Here is a 19,725-nt window from a genome sequence, read left to right as displayed (position 1 = left end):
ACACACTAGAATTTTCAAAGCGTTGCTACCCAATGAATGACGGGTATCTCCTAGTTGTTGTCTTTCTTGGCTAAATGCGCTCTCTAATACGACTGTTAAAATCGACACATTTAGCACGTCTCGAGCAATGGCCGCAAGAACAGGAAATTGATTTGAGTTGCTCCTCCACCAACCCAGTGGTAGAAATTCCTTTGTGCGGGGCTCTGCTGACTTTTGCAAGTAGAATTGAAGTTCATCAATATTCCTGCTACTGGTTTGTTGATGCTCTCCTATTGTAGACCAAATCAAATAATCTTCAACACTATCATTATCATCCAAAGCACTGGCCCCAGATGTTGAAACTGAACTTGAAGGAATATTTGCACCTACAGCAGAAGAAGCATCAACAATGTTAGCATAATAATTATATAATATTTCTAAATGTTTGTGTAGATCAGAAATACAAGTGTCAATAACAGAAGTTTCAGTTGGTCCAATATCCATATAAGAATATAAAGCAGTGATTAATTGGCGTCAAGTGGTCATTCTGATAGAAGGGTTTAAAATAGCACCAATTAGGTAAATATGGAGAATTGGGTAAAAATATTTTTTAAACTTATCTAGCATAGATTCAACAACAGAAGTATATCCTTCTTTCTTCTTCAAATTATGTAGTAAAAGAGAAATTTCAGCAATATGAACTAAACCATTTGCAATAGTAGGATAATAAGCTCCAGAAAACTCAAGTGTAGCCACATAATTTTTTTGTAAAAACTTTACAACATCTTCAATGACATCCCAAGTTCTAGATGTTAACAAACAGCTAGGATCAGTACAATGAGAATTAGCAACTTCAGTTATAGGCATTCTATATTTATAACAATATTTTAAGAATAAATAAGTATAATTCCACCTAGTAACTATTTCTTCAGGCATGAGTCTTGATTTTAGTCCATAGTGTAGACATTTTTCTTTAAATGCATTTAATCTAGCTCTACAAGTACTTCTAGGAATACCTTTAAACAAAGGGTTATAAATTCTTTGAATATAAGTAACAAGATATGGTGAAGCAGCAAAACTAAAAGGTAAACAACCTAAAACAATTATTTTAGCTAATTCTTCCCGATCTTTCTTAATATCGTATTTACCCATTAACCCTCCAGTATCCGGGTTAAGTTTTTGTTGCCCATCTTCCTCATCTACTCCCCAATCAAGAGGGTGGTTGTCTACCATGTGCCTACGAAATTGACCCGTTTCCCCTCCCTTACCGGTCTCATATTTATAAATATTCTTACAAATTCTACATCTTATATAATTTTTATCTTCTTCTAGTCTGTCAAAAAAATTCCATCACTTACTTCTTAATCTTCGATTCTTCTTAATAGGGAGGGGAGACCTACTTGTATTACCACGACTTCCACCCCTAATATTTTGAGTTTGACTAGCATTACCAGGTGTAGCTGGTGGTGTTTCAAGATTATCAGGTGATGAAAATGGAATATCATCTAAATTATCATCTAAATCATCATCTATACTAGAAGAACAAGCACCACTTCTTGATCTTTTGAAAGTTTTCTTACTACCACCTCTACTAGTGCACGCTTTTTTGGCTGCTCTAAATATATCCATTATGTAAATTAAATTAATAATTATAAATAATAAAATAAATATACACCAAAGCAGAGAAAGATATAGAACGAGTGTACCGGAATTCCGGATACCGCACTAAATTTGATATCAAAAACTAAACTTCAATTGATAGATCGATACTTGATAGTTGATACCACACTTCACTTGAATACTTGATATTTGATAATAATAATTTTGTAATGGCTAAACTAAATATTTGATGAAACTTGAAATAATAAGTAATTGAGAATTTAAGAACAATAATCAATAATATCAAGAGAGAATTAGAGTAGTAAGAGAGTGAATTGTGAGGAAAAATGAAGAAGAAGGGGGGCTATTTATAGTTTTTAAAAGGTTAAAATTATAATTTATCAAATACTAGGGGTGTGGGGGCTATTTTCTTAAGAGGGTAGGCCGAAATGGCCATTTCTGCAAAAAAAAAAAAAGGCTGTTGGCCAACGGTCATATTTGAATTTGACCGTTGGCAACGGTCAAAACAAAAAATGTTAAAAATCGGGCTGAACCGGGCTGTAGCCCGTTAATAACCCGTTAACGGGTTAACGGGCTTAGCAAGTTCTGGTATACCGGTATCAAAAAACTGTTCGTTTGAAACCCGCTCCCCGCCCAACCCATCCCAGCCCGCCCCCACGCTACAATACCGGGCTGAACCGGGTTGTAAATGGGTCAGCCTGGCCCGATTAACAGGTATACTTGAAACTCGTGGATTCTTACTGGTGCAGCCCAATTAACTATCACTTCTAAATTGGAATGAAGAATAAGGACATTGGTCTAAGAACAAAGAGCATAATAAATCTAATAAAAATTGACAAGGTAGATCCAAAGAGCAAGAAACAGTGTCTTAAGAACGAAAAGTTTTTTTTTTAATTTACTCAAATGGTAGCAATATTCAAGCATATTGTTTACCCGAAAAACGGATAACAATTAAGTTTATACGCGGTTCCAAGGATACGTAGTATAACTTGGTACAAATTGAAAAAAATATATAAATGAATATCGAAATTAACTGTAAAGAAACGAATGCAAACCGAATGAATTAATTAGCCTAGACCCTCAAGTTTGATCACCCTCAAAGTGAATAGAGAGTAGACTGATACAAGAACAAAGTGACTAAATATCAAAACTAGAAGAAAAGGCAGTATATTGCTTTGTATTCTATGAATCGGAATCCCCCTTACAAATGATCAGACCCCCCTTTATATAGTATGAAAGTCCTATTCTTAATATAATTTTTAAACACAACAAGGAATCCCATGATAGATTAATTAATTGGCCTCTCATTGATATGCGTCGTGATTTCCGCCGAGATTCTCCCCCAATTGCGGATATTCCGGCTTTCTGTTTTTTCGCTCGATAAGCTTTCCTCGATCTTGGTCGATCACGGCCTCGACCGGTCTCTATTTTGCTCAATCTCGATCTTTGCCGATCTCGATCTTGACCGGTCTCTATCTTGCTCGACCTTGATCTTGGCCGATCTCGATCTCGATCGGTCTCTGGGTCTTGAGCTCAACAACCTAACTTCGCATCATGGATCGATATTACACGAAGTTGAGCCTTGATCTATCATATTCCAATTTCGATTATTCATACGAAGGGCAAACTAGGTTTTGACCGTATATAGATAGTCCCCTTATTTCTCGAAAGGAAGATAACGAGAAACGATATGAATTTCTGAACTCCGACTAGATGGGTAATGATGTTAGTGACTTTGAACCGTCATTACCAAGCTATAAGTATTCAAACTTTCATACTCATTCAAACCTTTTCACTCAAAGCTTCTTATCTACTCTTGCATCTTCTTTAGAAAATTCCTTTACTTCATAACTTTCACACCGCATACAACCCTAATTCTCTTTTCCCTTGTTCATCAATGGCGAAAACCTCCAAAACAGTGCCGTAAAAAGAGGCCGCTTCTTCATCACGACCCGCCGGTAGTGAGGATGCGGCGGAGCCTCACCCTGAGGAATTCGTTCCGGTAGGGTGCTCAACCATCATCGACTTTAAAATCGAAAAAGCTTATTCGATACCGGGCCGATGTGAGCCGATCTCGAGGTACCAGTGTACAATCACCGAGACAATCCTCGACAAAGTAAAAAAGGAATACAACTGGGGCAAAAAACACGTGGTAGTATCATCGTCTGAAGAATCGATTATTACCCACGTGGAGGGGTTCTTAAGTGTTTATACTTATCCTTTTACGTTGGGTCCCTTAGACCATGTCATTGTCGCCTTTCGCAAGAGATACGACGTGACCCATGGCCAGATCCATCCTTCTTTTTGGAGAATAGTGATTCTCCTCCGATTCTTCTCGAGCGAAATCAAGGGGTGTCTTTTCACCCTCGATCACCTTATACTACTTTACAGTCCCCGACTCTATTGAGGAGGGCTAATAAAGCTTGATCGCCGAGCCACCAAAGCACCATTCTCGAGCATAGATGAGACTCGTGACCAAGGTTGGATGGGCCGATTCGTTCGAATCAGAACTTCAGACTTGATCCTCGTTGATGACATACCGTTTCCTGAGAAATGGAATATGAATCGTGAGTAGTATTCCCCTTTGAACGTTTAATTTTGTGTCTCTGCTTTTCAATTTTTTATCTACTTTTTCTATGTTTGTTACAGTTGTGGCCCAGATGCCGGAACCGATTTCGAAACTTAAACAATGGGTTGAAGGTTTGGTGTTGCAGAGACCGTACTCCGAGCGTGCTTGGATGGAAATATCAAAGGGTCGATGGGATGCCTGCAGTCATGGTAAGTTTCCTTCTTAGAAAGGTTATCGTTTGATCTTCTTCTCTTGCTTACTCCCCTTTTTTCCTTTGTAGGCCTTGGGAAAGACATTGCCATGAGGCCCCCATCTGGTGACGAAGAATTCCCCACTCCGAAGAAGGACAAAGAGAAGAAAAAAAAAAGGGCTTCGAGTTCCCCGGTCTCGGAAAAGAAAAAACCGACGAAGAAATCTCGCAAGCCCGGGGGGGCTCCGGTATTATGCCTTCGGACTCGATCCGCCGATTAAGGGATGAGCCCAAAGAAGGAGAAGAGGAAGTAGCTTGTGTACGGGCTAATGTTGTGATACAACAATCCTCCGAATCGGCGGAGGTTGATAAGGGAGCTCTGGCCATAATTCCTTAACAAGGAAAGGTTGAGGCCATTCCTTCCCGAGCTGAGATAGTCGAAGGAGAGACCAGGGGTAAGGCTTCTCGGGCAGCAGAAGATATCTCGAGGGACGAGCTCGGGATAGTTGACATTACTAGATCCCCTTAGATTTTGGATGCTATGCTCCGTGAGGCTAACATGTTGGAAAGTCGATCTTACGAGGGTATTCAGGGGTCGACTGATATCCATGGCATTCTGGAGGCTCGAGTCCACTGCCTCGGAGGATATTATCAGGTTCGGTAGATTACCGGGGCCGAAGAAAGCATCACGGTCGGTCGCTATCGGGTCTTCATCAAGCCCAAAATTGGTGGACCGATTCCCGCCCCCGAGTGTTAATCCCAATGGTAGGCAGAAAATATTGCACTCCGTCACGGAGGATGCCTGATAAGTAGGGATTTTAACCTGTTATTTACTCTCTTTTACTTGTGTTTTAGGCCAAAAATGCTTAAAGGTATTCCCGAAAACTAATAAAATATACTTGCTTGCAAGAATTGTTCAAAATGAGCCAAAGGAATCAAAATCAACTCACAAAGGAATCAAAAGTTGAACAAAAACCAAGACTGGGCAAAGAGGTCTGAAGTGCGGACCGCACAAATATTGTGCGGCCGCGAAAGCCATGATGCGGCCACGATCATAATTATGCGGTCCACAAGAGGGAGATTCAGAGAGTGTGATTTTGGACTAAATGATGAGCGTGGACCGCACCAAAATATGCGGCCGCGAAAGTCCCTGTGCGGCCACAATTGAAATTATGCGGACCGCGATGATTAAGATTCAGAGAGTTGACAACTTGAGCAAAAGAGAGAAGTGTGAACCGCACCAGAATTGTGCGACCGCGAAAGTCCCTTGTGCGGCCGCAATCGAAATTATGCGGTACGCAAGATAAAGAATCAGAGAGTTGATTTCAAGCCAAACTCAAGCAAGTGCGGACCGCATCACTTTTATGCGGCCCCATAATCTGGAGCACGGACGCACTTAGAATTATGCGGTCCGTGAAAGTTCAGCTCAACCCAGATCCAAAAGAGAAGAACGCGGACCGCATCAGAATTATGCAGCCGCGAAAGCAAGAGTGCGGCCACTAAAGCACTAGTGCGGCCGCACTCAGAATTACGCGGCCGCACAACCTCGGCAGGGGTAATTTTGTCAGATATTTTTAGCTTAGTATAAATAGAATTTTTTGTCATTTTTAGGGTATGTTATGTTTTGTATGAGCACCTGAGACGGCTGACTTTTCTGTTTTTGGAAATTTTGTACTAGATTCACTTCTTAACATTAGATTTTCATTCCATAAATTAATATTATGGATTTTATCTTCATTTCATCTTTAATTTCTGTTATTTCCATGAGTAGCGAAACCCATAGCTAGGGTTGTGACCCAACCCTAGTATGGGTATTTAATAGGTATTTGATTTTAAGGCTTGAATGTGAATGGGTTAGTGATATTTAGCCTAGTTCTTGATAGAACTCAAGAATTAATGGTTGCAAACATTGATTCATTCCTTTATGACTTAGTCTCTACTTGAGAAAGAAGAACTAAATCTAGGAAAACTAGGCTAACAAGGAATTGGGATGAACTCAAGAAATTGATAGCCCCAATTAAAGGGTTAAACCTAGAGATAGTAATACCCAACTTGAGCTAATATCACTTGATTTGCATGAATACCCATTTGGACTTGAGAAAGCCAAATTGGGCAAAATTACTCAAACTATCGAGAGGTATAGAATGAGTACCCGGGTGTGATAGCTATATTATAATCCCAACTAATCAAGCTTGCCCTAGATTTTTCTACCCGTTAGATATCCACCTAGGTAGAAGTCACTACCCTAGTCTCTTTAAACATTTGAAAAATAACAACAAAAATATTGTCCTTAGTTTCAATTATTGCAATCTTTAGAGTAAAGTTAGAAGTAGAAATCAAACCCAAACTTGTGGAAGTGTAACTAGATTCAAAACCCACATCTAGCTTAGACATAAACCTATTTACAAACATTAACTCCCTGTGGATTCGATCCCGACCTAGTTGGGTTAAAACTACATCGACCACCCTCGCTACTCAATAGTAGTGTAGGCTTGGACCCGATCAATTTTTGGCGCCATTGCCGGGGAGTTAAACAGATTTATCTATATATCTAGGTATTTGTGTGTTTTGTCTTTCTTTCCTTTCGAGTCACTAATTTTGTTTGTGAATTGCTTTTAGGTACAAAATCGCCCTTAACAACGAGCCCCTAGGAAATTTACCATTGGGGGAGGAGGTAGATGACGATCAAGTGGATGAGGTTCATCCCGAGCTGTAAGTAAACAGGTGAGGCCGACCGCCTAATGATAATGTCCCAAACCCTCCCCCACCTCCACCAAAAGTAGCGCATCGGGTGTTTCCGAATGAGGGCTATGCAAGTACAATAGTCCCGCCCCAGATTAGGGCAGGCAACTTCCAAATTACCAACGTGATGCTTACACTACTTGAGCAGCGGGGTTTCTTCACCGGAGCTCCACACCAAATTGCCTACAAGCATCTCAAGGGTTTCGTCGATACTTGTTGGGGGAGCAAGCAAACAAATGTCACCGAGGATGCACTGCGGTTAAGGCTGTTTCCCTTTTCTCTACGGGGAAAGGCTTTGGGCTGGTTAGAGAGATAGCCTAATCATTCCATCCACACTTGGGATGAGTTGGCCGAGAAGTTCATTGCCAAATTATTCTCTCCGGGGCACATGGCTACACTAAGGGATGAAATTTTAGCTTTCAAACAAGAGCCCAATGAGCCATTGCACGAGATTTGGGAAAGATATCGCACCATGGTCAAAGAATGCCCGAACAATGATATGACCAAGGCCATGATCCAACAGACCTTCTACAGGGGGATAAACACAACAAATCAGTGTGTGGTAAATCAACTCGCTGGGGGTAACTTCATGAAAACGCCTTATTCTGAAGCTTGTGAAATCTTGGATGAGATGGCGGACACTTCTTCGGCGTGGCAAAGTAGAGCCAATGTTCCTCAAGGTGACTCAAATATTATTCACCAACACAAGGAGCTACATGATCATGGGCAAGCTATTGCGGAGTTGACAACCACCATGAACCCTGTATTATGGCCAAATTTTCATGACATTTGCCATGACATAATATCCATTATAACAAATTTGTGCTTCATGATATTTGCCATAACATAATATCCATTATAACAAATTTGTGGATCATGACATTTTCCATGACATAATATCCATTATTAGGCCAAGGATTTCTTGCTATAAATAGAGGAGTTTCTCCTCATTTGCAAACACACCAATTCAAGAGCTTTTCACTCTTGTCTTTCTTTCTCCTCCTTTATTTCATTATAGAGTATTTTGTAAGAGAGTGAGTGTTGGGAAATACTTGTGTGAACCCTTTCTTTGGAGTGATCTTGTGAGGTTATTCTCTTGGGGTATTTGGGACTAATTAGAGTATTTACTCTAATTTTGTACTCTCTTTTGTACTCTTGTTGGTATAGTGAAATTGCTCCTCTCCGCTTGTGGACGTAGGTCACCTTGACCGAACCACGTTAAATATGTGTCTTCTTTATATTCTTTAATTGTCGTTATTATCACCTTCCATTGTCTTTGTTATTGTCATTATACCGTTGTTTGGCTAAATTCCGTACTACCCGGGTTTCCGATCCTAACAAATTGGTATCAGAGCCAGATCTAACCGGCCAAAATGACTCTAACAAGGTCTTATGTTGAGAAATTTGACCGAAGTGCAAACTTTGGAATGTGGCAATTAAAGATGGAAGCTATCCTAATTCAGGATGGCTTAGATTTGGCACTGCAAGGAAAGGAGAAGATGCCGGATAAAATGACGGACGAGGAGTTTGCCGTCATAGACAAAAAGGCAAAAGCAGGTATTATTTTAAATCTTTCAAATGAGGTTTTGCGTGAAGTTGCAACAGAAAGCTCAGCCAAAGGCATATGAGAAAAGCTTAAAACCCTATATATGAAAAGAACAGTAGAAAACAGACTTTATCTAAAGCAAGAACTCTACACTTTTCGTATGGCTGAAGGTACCTCTATACTTACTTATCTTGATACTTTTGATTCTCTTCTTATGGATTTAAGTAACATAGATGCTGAAATCAAAGATGAGGATTAAGCTGTGTTATTGCTTGTTTCCTTGCCCCAGTCATTTAAACATATAAGAGATACTATGCTTTATGAAAAGGATAATATCTCTTATAAAGATAACAAATCTATTTTGAAATCAAAAGAACAAATAGATAGAGATATTACTAGGGAAATTAGTGGGAACCAAGGGGAAGGCTTATTCATAAGAGGTAGATCCAATAAGAAAGATTCAAGTACTGAGAAACCTAAATCAAGGTCAAAATCCAGATACAGAAATGTCATGTGTAAATATTGTCATAAGAAAGGTCACATTATTTCTGAATGCTTTAAATTGAAAAACAAAGAAAAGCATACAAAAAAGAAAAATGAGCACAAAAATATTGACACTGCCGAAGCAAGTGTAGTTGCTGATGAGACTGAGGGAATTATTTTTTTAGCAACTAATAATCATTTCAAATCTAACAATGAGTGGATTTTAGATTCGGGTTGTTCTTATCATATGTGTCCCAGTCGGGATTTATTTCTACGTATGAATCTATTGGAGGTAGAGTTGTCTTGATGGGCAACAATGCTGCCTGCAAAGTTATTGGAAAAGGTACAGTCCGAATCAAAATGCACGATGGTGTGGTGAAAACTCTCACCGATGTTAGACATGTTCCTGACTTGAAGAAAAATCTCATCTCTTAGGGTACTCTAGAATCTCTTGGGTGCAAGTACACAGGTGAAGGTGGAGTTCTGAAAATTTTGCATGGTGCTCTTGTGATCATGAAAGCACGCAGATCTGGTACGTTGTATACTCTTTTGGGATCTACTGTTACAGGTGCTGCTGTAGTTTCAATATCAGATAAATCAGATTCTGATATCACCAAATTGTGGCATATGCGATTGGGGCATATGAGTAAAAAAGGTCTTTCCATCCTCAGTAAAAGAGGTCTCTTATGTGGCCAAAATACCAAAAATATGGAGTTCTGTGAACATTGTGTGTTCAGGAAGCAGAAAAGAGTCAGCTTCAAATCTCCAGCGATTCATAGAACAAAAGGTACTTTGGATTACATTCATTCATATCTTTGGGGTCCTTCACGTACCCCATCAAAAGGTGGTGCCAGGTATATGTTAACTTTCATTGATGATTATTCAAGGAAAGTTTGGGTTTATTTCCTGAAAAATAAAAGTGATGTTTTCTTAAATTTCAAACAATGGAAAGTTTTGATTGAGAAGCAAACAGGAAAATAGGTTAAGCGGCTTAGAACAAATAATGGCTTGGAATTTTGTAATGATGAATTCAACGAACTTTGCAAGAATGAAGGAATTGCTCGACATCGTACTGTGAGAATGACACCTCAGCAAAATGGTGTGGCAGAAAGGATGAATAGAACTCTTTTGGAAAGGGCTCGTTGCATGATTTCAAATGCTGGGTTGACAAACGCCTTTTGGGCAGAAGCTATCTCTACAGCTTGTTATATTGTTAACCGAGCTCCTTCTGCTCCTTTGAACTTTAAGACTCCAGAGGAAATGTGGTCAGGTACTCCTGCTAATTATTTTGATTTAAAGATATTTGGTTGCCCTGCATACATGTATGTAAATGATGGAAAATTAGAGCCAAGGGCTAAAAAGTGCATTTTCCTTGGGTATGTATCTGGGGTGAAAGGATACCGTCTATGGTATCCTGATCCCACGGCACCAGAATTTATAATTAGTAGAGATATAACCTTTGATGAATCCTCTATGTTACATTCTAGAAAAGAGTCTTCTAATTCTTGTAATACAGATAAAGGAAAGAGTACACAGAACCATGTGGAGATTGAGATTGGCATTCCTTCTGAGCCAAGCTCACCAACTTTGGAGCAAAATACAGTTGAAACTCTTGAAGTTAAGACAGAAGCTAAAATTCCTGAAGTTGAGACTCCTGAAGTTGAACCAGAAGAAGAGGAGTATTCTATAGCCAAACATAGACCAAGAAGAGAAGGTAAACAACCATTAAGGTTTGGAGATTATGTTGCATTTGCTTTTTCAGTTGCACAGGAAACTGAAGAAATTGGAGAACCATCAAAATATTCAGAAGCAGTTTCTGGTGCTGACTTAGCCAAGTGGCTGATTGCAATGAATGAAGAAATTGAGTCTCTCCACAAGAATGGTACTTGGTCTCTTGTGAAGCTGCCATCAGGAAAAAGAATTGTTAGTTGCAAATGGGTCTTCAAGAAAAAGGATGGCATTCCAAGGGTTGAAGATGCGAGGTATAAGGCACGATTAGTTGCAAAGGGCTATAGTCAGTACAAGGAATTGATTTTAATGATATTTTCTCACCTGTTATTAAACATAGCTCTATTCGTGTCTTGCTTGCCTTCGTTGCCATGTATGATTTGGAATTAGAACAACTTGATGTTAAGACAACTTTCTTACATGGCGAACTAGAGGAAAAAATATACATGCATCAACCCGAAGGATTTGAAATTAAAGGAAAAGAAGATCATGTTTGCTTGTTGAAGAAATCCTTGCACGGATTAAAGCAGTCTCCAAGGCAATGGTATAAAAGGTTTGATTCCTTTATGTTGGGTCATGGTTATTCGAGGAGCATGTATGATAGTTGTGTTTACTTCCAGAAGTTAAATAATGGATCATTTGTGTACCTATTATTATATGTTGATGACATGCTCATTGCTGCTAAGGATTTAACAGAAATTCACAATTTGAAAAGTCAGCTGAAAAGTGAATTTGAGATGAAAGATTTGGGAGGAGCTAAGAAAATCCTTGGCATGGAGATCAAAAGAGATCGAAAATCCAACAGGCTATTTCTGACCCAGAAGAAGTACTTGGAGAAAGTCTTGGAGAGGTTTGGCATGAAAGATGCTAAACCAGTTAGTACCCCTTTTGCTGCTCATTTTAAGTTATCAACTGCTCAGTTCCCGCAGTCAGAGGAAGAAGAGAGGCACATGGCACAGGTTCCTTATTCCAGTGCAGTCGGCAGTATTATGTATGCAATGGTTTGTACACGTCCATACATTTCACAAGCAGTGAGTGTGGTAAGCCGGTATATGGCTTGCCCTGGTAAAGCACATTGGCATGCTGTGAAATGGATTCTCAGATACTTGCGAGGTACTTCAAACACATGTTTGGAGTTTGGGAGAAATACTAACACTTTGGTTGGTTTTGTAGACTCAGATTATGCAGATGATCTTGACAAAAGAAGATCACTGACAGGCTATGTATTTTGCATCGGGGGTTGCGCTATTAGTTGGAATGCTACATTACAATATGTAGTAGCTTTATCTACTACCGAAGCAAAATATATGGCAGTGACCGAGGCGATCAAAGAAGCTTTATGGTTGAAGGGTTTATTTGCAGAACTCAGTCTACACCAAGGTGGTATTACCATTTTCTATGATAGTCAAAGTGCCATTCACTTGACTAAAGATCAAATGTATCATGAGAGGACGAAGCACATTGATATAAAGTATCATTTCATCAGAGAAACCATTGCTGAAAGAAAAGTCTCTGTTTAGAAGATCAACACTAGAGACAATCTTGCTGACATGTTCACAAAACCTCTTCCAGTATCCAAGTTCAAGCTTTGCCTGAACTTGATTGGCATTTATAAAGAATGATTTTGCCCATTGGGGTTTTTGCGGGGAAGGTGGAGCAAATTTACTATAAGCTGAAATTAGGCCAAGGTGGAGATTTGTAATATGGCCAAATTTTCATGACATTTGCCATGACATAATATCCATTATAACAAATTTGTGGTTCATGACATTTGCCATGACATAATATCCATTATAACAAATTTGTGGATCATGACATTTGCCATGACATAATATCCATTATTAGGCCAAGGATTTCTTGCTATAAATAGAGGAGTTTCTCCTCATTTGCAAACACACCAATTCAAGAGCTTTTCACTCTTGTCTTTCTTTCTCCTCCTTTATTTCATTATAGAGTATTTTGTAAGAGAGTGAGTGTTGGGAAACACTTGTGTGAACCCTTTCTTTGGAGTGATCTTGTGAGGTTATTCTCTTGGGGTATTTGGGACTAATTAGAGTATTTACTCTAATTTTGTACTCTCTTTTGTACTCTTGTTGGTATAATAAAATTGCTCCTCTCCGCTTGTGGACGTAGGTCACCTTGACCGAACCACGTTAAATTTGTGTCTTCTTTATCTTCTTTAATTGCCGTTATTATCACCTTCCATTGTCTTTGTTATCGTCATTATACCGTTGTTTTTCTAAATTCCGCACTACCCGGGTTTTCGATCCTAACAAACCCAAGGCTCAGCTTCAACAGGTTCAAGGGTCGAACAGATGAATGCTATGGAAGGGGTGAACATGATGGTAAACAAGAGACGACAACGAGGTCAACAAGTACAAAACCATCTGAAACAATTTTAGCAAAGAAATAGTGGATATAATGAAGATGATTCATATGATGAGCAAGATGAAGAGGTTCAATATATCAACAATTATCAAGGTCAAAGAAGCAATGCTCCAAATCAACAACAATGGAGATCACAAGGAAACCAAGGAAACTGGAACAACCAAGGCCACCAAGGAAATTGGAGTGGTGGGAACAACAATAATCAAAGCAACTGGGGTAATCAAGGTAATCAAGGCAATTGGGGAGGAAATAATCAAGGTAATTGGGGTGGCAACAATTAAAGAAATTGGGGGAACAACAATAATCAAGGGGGTTGGAACAATAGCAATCAAGAAAATCGGGGGTCGGGATTTCAGAGGCCCCCGATGTATCAACAACCAAACAACCTGTCTCCATATCCGTCGCAAAGTTTTAGTTCTTCCAATAGTGAAATGGGACGGATTGAAAACATGTTTAAGCAGATGATGGATAAAAATGCCGACTTTGATGCCCAATTAGCCTCCCACAACACTTCTATCCGCAACTTGGAGGTTCAACTTGGCCAAATTTCACAAGCTTTAAATACTCGCCCAAAGGGAGCACTACCTAGTGATACGGTGGTGAACCCGAAAGGTGGGAATACGAGGTATGCAATGGCCGTGACAACAATAAGTGGGAAAGGTGGAGTTGCTAGTACCTCAAACCACAGAAGACATATGGGTGATGATGTGTTGGTGCAAGATGATGATGATCCAAGCAATGATGTTCAATCTAATAAAGAATCAATGATTGATATTGATGAAAATATGGAGGAGACGCAAGAAGAAGTGAACTTGTCTAGGGAGCACGTGATTGACATGCCGGAACCGGTAGTTCCAAAGGCTAAGGTACCAATGCCAAGGCCTCCTCCTCCATACCCTTAAAGACTTGCAAAGCAAAACAATGAGAATCAATTCAAGAAATTCATTGATATGATGAAAAGTTTGTCCATAAATGTAGCGTTGGTTGAAGCATTAGAACAAATGTCGGGATATGCCAAATTCATGAAGGATTTGATAACAAAGAAGAGATCAATGAACTATGAAATGATCAAAATGACACAGCAAGTGTGTGCTATGGTGTATTCCATGGCTCCAAAGTTGGAAGACCCCGGTGCTTTCACAATCCCGTGCACTATTGGGAGTGCCGATTTTGCCAAAGCTTTATGTGATTTGGGGGCAAGCATTAACTTGATGCCCTATTCTGTGTTCAAAACGTTGGGGATTGGGCAACCAAGACCCACATCCATGAGGTTGCAAATGGCGGATCGGACAATGAAAATGCCATTGGGGATAATTGATGATGTGTTAGTTAGGGTTGACAAGTTCATCCTTCCCGCAGATTTTGTGATACTTGACTGTGAGGTAAACTACGAGGTGCCAATCATTATGGGAATACCTTTCCTTGCTACAGGGAAGGCCTTAGTTGATGTGGATGCTGGAGAGCTCACCTTCCGGGTGGGTGATGAAAAAGTGGTATTCCATGTTTGTAAATCAGTGAGGCAGCCAAATAGCAACGAAGTGTGTTCGTTCGTGGATCTTGTGACTGAAGTAATTGTTGATGACACAAGTGCTGTGATAAATATGGAAGATACCTTGGAAATTATGTTCACTAATTGTAGGAACTAAGATAGGTGCATTACGGGCTAACTCACTGCACCTGATAGCATATTCTGACACTGTCATAGTGCCCTGACGCAACCGTTCAAACTATGTGCGCCACACATCTCTGAGAGTCTGGGGAACAAACTCTTCAAGAATATTTCCGAAAATTGAGCCCAAGTTAGTGGTGTGGCATCGGCTGGTCTACCTTCTTCATAGATTTACCACCACCGATACGCTGCGCCTGATAGTTGAAATGTAGTAAAGGAAACTCCACTAACTTCCACAACAATTTTCCAGAAATCCTTGGGCATCCTCTGTAGTTGTGCCACTGAAAGTTGGTGGATCATATTTCTTAAACCTTTCAAGTCTCTTTTGTTCTTCTTCTGATGCCTCGAGCCTGACCTCAGGCCGAACCGGAATAACAGGTTGTAGCGGTACTACACCCGGAACCTGTCCAACGTGAACCTGCTGCTCTAGAGTTGTGGTAGGAGTCTGATCTACAACCCTAATCTGCGGAATGTTTGGTGTAACAGAGATCAATCCTGCCTTAGTTAATGTACCAAACATACTCAGGAACTGTGCTAAAGTCTCCTGAAGTCCTGGGGTAATAACATGTGCTTTTGGTACCTGTCCCCCAACTGGAGCTACTAGTGGCTCCTCAACTGTTGTTCTGACAGGTGCTCTAGTCGCAGCACGTGCCCTTCCTCGACCTCTACCTCGGCCTCAGCCTCTTGCAGCCCTCGCAGTATGTGTGGATGCCTGCTCAGCTAACCCAGTAGCACGTGTACTCACCATCTGTGAGAGAATGGAGATACAAAAGTTCAAATTCCAAATTCAACAAATTCCGCATGACAGGAATGAAAGAAATGGAAATTTCCTAAAAGTTCTGTAGCCTCTCGAAGATAAGTACAGACGTCTCCTACCGATCCGCAAGACTCTACTAGACTCGTTCGTGACTCGTAGAACCTATGAACCTAGAGCTCTGCTACCAACTTGTCACGACCCAAAAATCCCACCACAGGCATCGTGATGGCACCTAGTCTCTAAGACTAGGTAAGCCGATTTCAATTATATTTTTTTTTGGAGCCATTTTTTTAATTAAATAAGTAACCAAAACTAACATCGGAACAAATATGAATGTACAACCTCCCAAGACTGGTAGTACTAAGTCACGAACTCTAACTGAATACATGGAATGACTACGAGGACCGAATATACAATACTGATTGATTTAAAATTAACAGTACAATGAAATGAAAAGACTCCAAGGGACTGCGACGACCAAGCAGCTCTACCTTGAAGCAGATAATAGGAAGCAGATAACAATAAGGGCAACATAAAACAACCAGTAATATGCACAGCAGACGACAAGAATACCATTAATATCGCTTAACAATTAATAAATACAATTACACACAATAAATTAAATCCTTCAAATAAATGTCTTTCACATATAATTCTTTCAAATAACTCTCTTTCAAATATAATTTTCTCAAATAATTACCTTTCAAATATAATTCTTTCATATAATACCTTCTACATAAAAATCTTTTCAAATAAATATTTTGAATATAATCCTTTCAATTAAAAAGTCACCACATGACACCTCGTTTCATAATCATAAAAATACGGATCTCATCCCATTTCCATATTTTTCGTAAACATGCGTCTCAACCCATTTTTCATATTTCCACGGCACCTCGTGCCCATAATTAAATCATTATATTTTCCCTGGCACCTCGTGCCCTCATTTCATATCACAACTGCACGGACAATTCACGTGCCAAATATCATTATCATTTAACCACAGCACCCCGTTCCCACAATTCATATCACAACTGCACGGACAATTCATGTGCCAATATCCTCATTATTTACTCACGGCACCTCGTGCCCACATTTTATTTTATAATCCGTCTGGCAATAGCCACAGGCTCTCAATTTCAACATAAATCAGATTGTCATCAATTTACCAACAACAAAAAAAATTGCACAGGGTATAAAAATAAACACAATAATATCACAACATCACATGAAAATCATCAACCCCACATCATCACATATCGTCCCTGACAATAGCCACCCTTATCGCTCCTATTGCCACCGTTATCGCTCCTATAGCCACCCTTATCGCTCCGCCCAGACAATATCAATAGCCACCCTTATCGCTCCTATTGCCACCCTTATCGCTCCGCCCAAACAATATTCCAACAAACACAAGCACAATGAAATGCCACCCTTATACCCACATAATATCAACAGTGAAATGCCAACCTTATATCTTCAAAATAATAATTAACACAACACAATAATTTACACGAAAAATTATCACGGCAACATAACAAAATCAATTCATATCACAATTTTCCCAATGGCTACAACAAAAATTACAAAGATACAACCAAGTCAATTAATTTCACGACAAATAGTCGAAGGCTCCACACAATGTGTACAACACCCAAAAATAATCAACAGAGATAGAAATTACTCAACATAAAGCAAAGTCTTTATTAACTACAAATTTTTGATAATTATATAAACACCTCTTCTTAAGCTTATTTAATTAATTATTTGCAGAGGGAAAAATCCAAAATGAAATTAAATTCTAATAATTATTAAACCAGCAAATTCACGGAATTTCATAAATAATCAAATAACAATAACATCAACTTGTCATATAACAACAGAGTCAACAACAAGGATTTAGGCACGACAAATAGATGATTAAATATATGCCAACAATTAACCAATTTACTACACAATATGCTCAAGACTTTAACTCAATAAAATTTGCACATATAAACCAAGTACGTACTCGTCACCTTGCGTACATGGTTTGCAATTACACAAATTGCACATAAGACTCAATGCCTAAGGGGAAATTCCCCCACTCGAGGTTAAGCAAGATACTTACCTTTTTGAAGTTAGGTCGATATTCCAAAATAGCTTTCTCACGTGAATTGACCTCCGGACGGCTCCAATCTTTCTTGAGCCTTCCATACATTACTACGAGGTTCCGAAAATCCTAGCAACTTCAATCTATTTATAAATATAACAAAAGTGAACCATAATTAGGAAGATTTTCATGGTTTCAGCTCATTTGAGCATTTTATCAAACACTAGGTGTGCAAATTTGGTTACAAGATTCTTCTACAAGATTTCCTTCATTCTACAAACCAATCTTTACTTATTTGATCTCAACAATCTTCCCACAAACCTTATTGGTACAAGCATATATACATAATACTCTTACACCCAAGAATCATACTCCCAATCACCAATCTTTTACCCCCCAAACTCGAAATTGAAGACTAGGGGTTGAATCTTACCTCTTTGATAAAGATCTTGTGATTAGCTTCCTTGATTCTTGAAGATTGGATGATTAGAATGTTAGGTTCCCTCCTCCTCTCTATAAAATGCTCTTACCTCTCTCTAAAACCCTCAGAAAAATACCCCAAAATAAGCCTCAAAGCCTATTTATCAAAATGGGGTCGGGTTATGAAAATAGAAAAATTAACCCTCCGAAAGCAGGTCTGCGGTCGCATAATGGACCGTAGAATGGGTATGCGGGCCGCAAAAGTGATCGCAAAATCGGTGCCCAGAACTGGGCTCTTCTGGTCCATTCTGCGACCAGTTTGCGGTCGCAAAAGCAGTTTTGCGATCGCATAATTGGTCGCAGAATTATATTTTTCCAGCCTTTAATAATTTGGTCATAACTTCTTGTAGGAATGTCCAAATGATGAACGGTTTGAAGCGTTGGAAACTAGACACATAGAACTTTCTTTTGATAGGTAACACACCATATAAATCTTCATATCAGGAGAGTTATTCTTATTTGAAATTAGGTCTTGTGCGAACTCACTTGAAACTTTAGTCTATTATGAAATTTCCAACTTTCGCCAAAATGCGTCGAATTGTCTTACGGACTTCCAAATCCAAATCCGAACACGCGCCTAAGTTTGAAATCACCATACAAAGCAATTGACATCATCAAAAATTCTATTCCGAGGTCGTTTGATCAAAAGTCAACTCTTTGGTCAACTCTTTCCATTTAAGCTTCAAAATGAGAATTTATCTTTCAATTAAATTCTAAATCTTCTAAAAATCAAACTCGACCACACCCGCGGGTAATAATATATATTATGAAGTTACCCGGGACCTTAAGTCGTTGAACGGGGCGTTAATTCTTAAAACGACTAGTCGGGTCGTTACATATTCTTTCCTCGTGCTTAACTAACATGCAGGTAGATGCCACCTTTGCGGTGCTTCAAAGGAGGAAGAAAGCAATAGGTTGGACATTGGCAAATATTTGGGATATAAGCCCCGCCTTTTTCATGTACAAAATCATTTTGGAGAAGGACACCAAACCCTCCGTGGAACATCAAAGACGATTGAATGAGGCCATGCAAGAGATAGTAAAGAAATAGATCATCAAGTGGTTGGATGCCGGGGTGGTTTACCCCATTTCCGATAGTTCGTGGACCTCGTCAGTGTAATGTGTCCCAAAGAAAGGGGGCATGAGTGTGATAACAAATGACAAAAATGAATTGATCCCCACAAGAACTGTCACCGGGTGGAGAGTGTGCATGGATTATAGAAAGCTCAACAAAGTTACGCGGAAAGACCATTTTCCGCTTTCATTTCTTGATAAAATGTTGGATAGGTTAGCCGAACGTGCTTATTATTGCTTCTTGGATGTATATTCCAAATATAACCAAATTCTTATTGCACCTGAAGACCAAGAGAAGACCACCTTCACTTGTCCATATGGCACTTTCACATTTTGGCGGATGCCATTTGGGTTATGCAATGCACCGACAACTTTTCAGCGGTGTATGATGTCCATCTTCACCGATAT

Source organism: Nicotiana tabacum, chromosome 22 (genome assembly GCF_000715075.1).
Source record: "Nicotiana tabacum cultivar K326 chromosome 22, ASM71507v2, whole genome shotgun sequence".
Taxonomy (NCBI): domain Eukaryota; kingdom Viridiplantae; phylum Streptophyta; class Magnoliopsida; order Solanales; family Solanaceae; genus Nicotiana; species Nicotiana tabacum.
Note: the sequence above shows the minus strand (reverse complement) of the source record.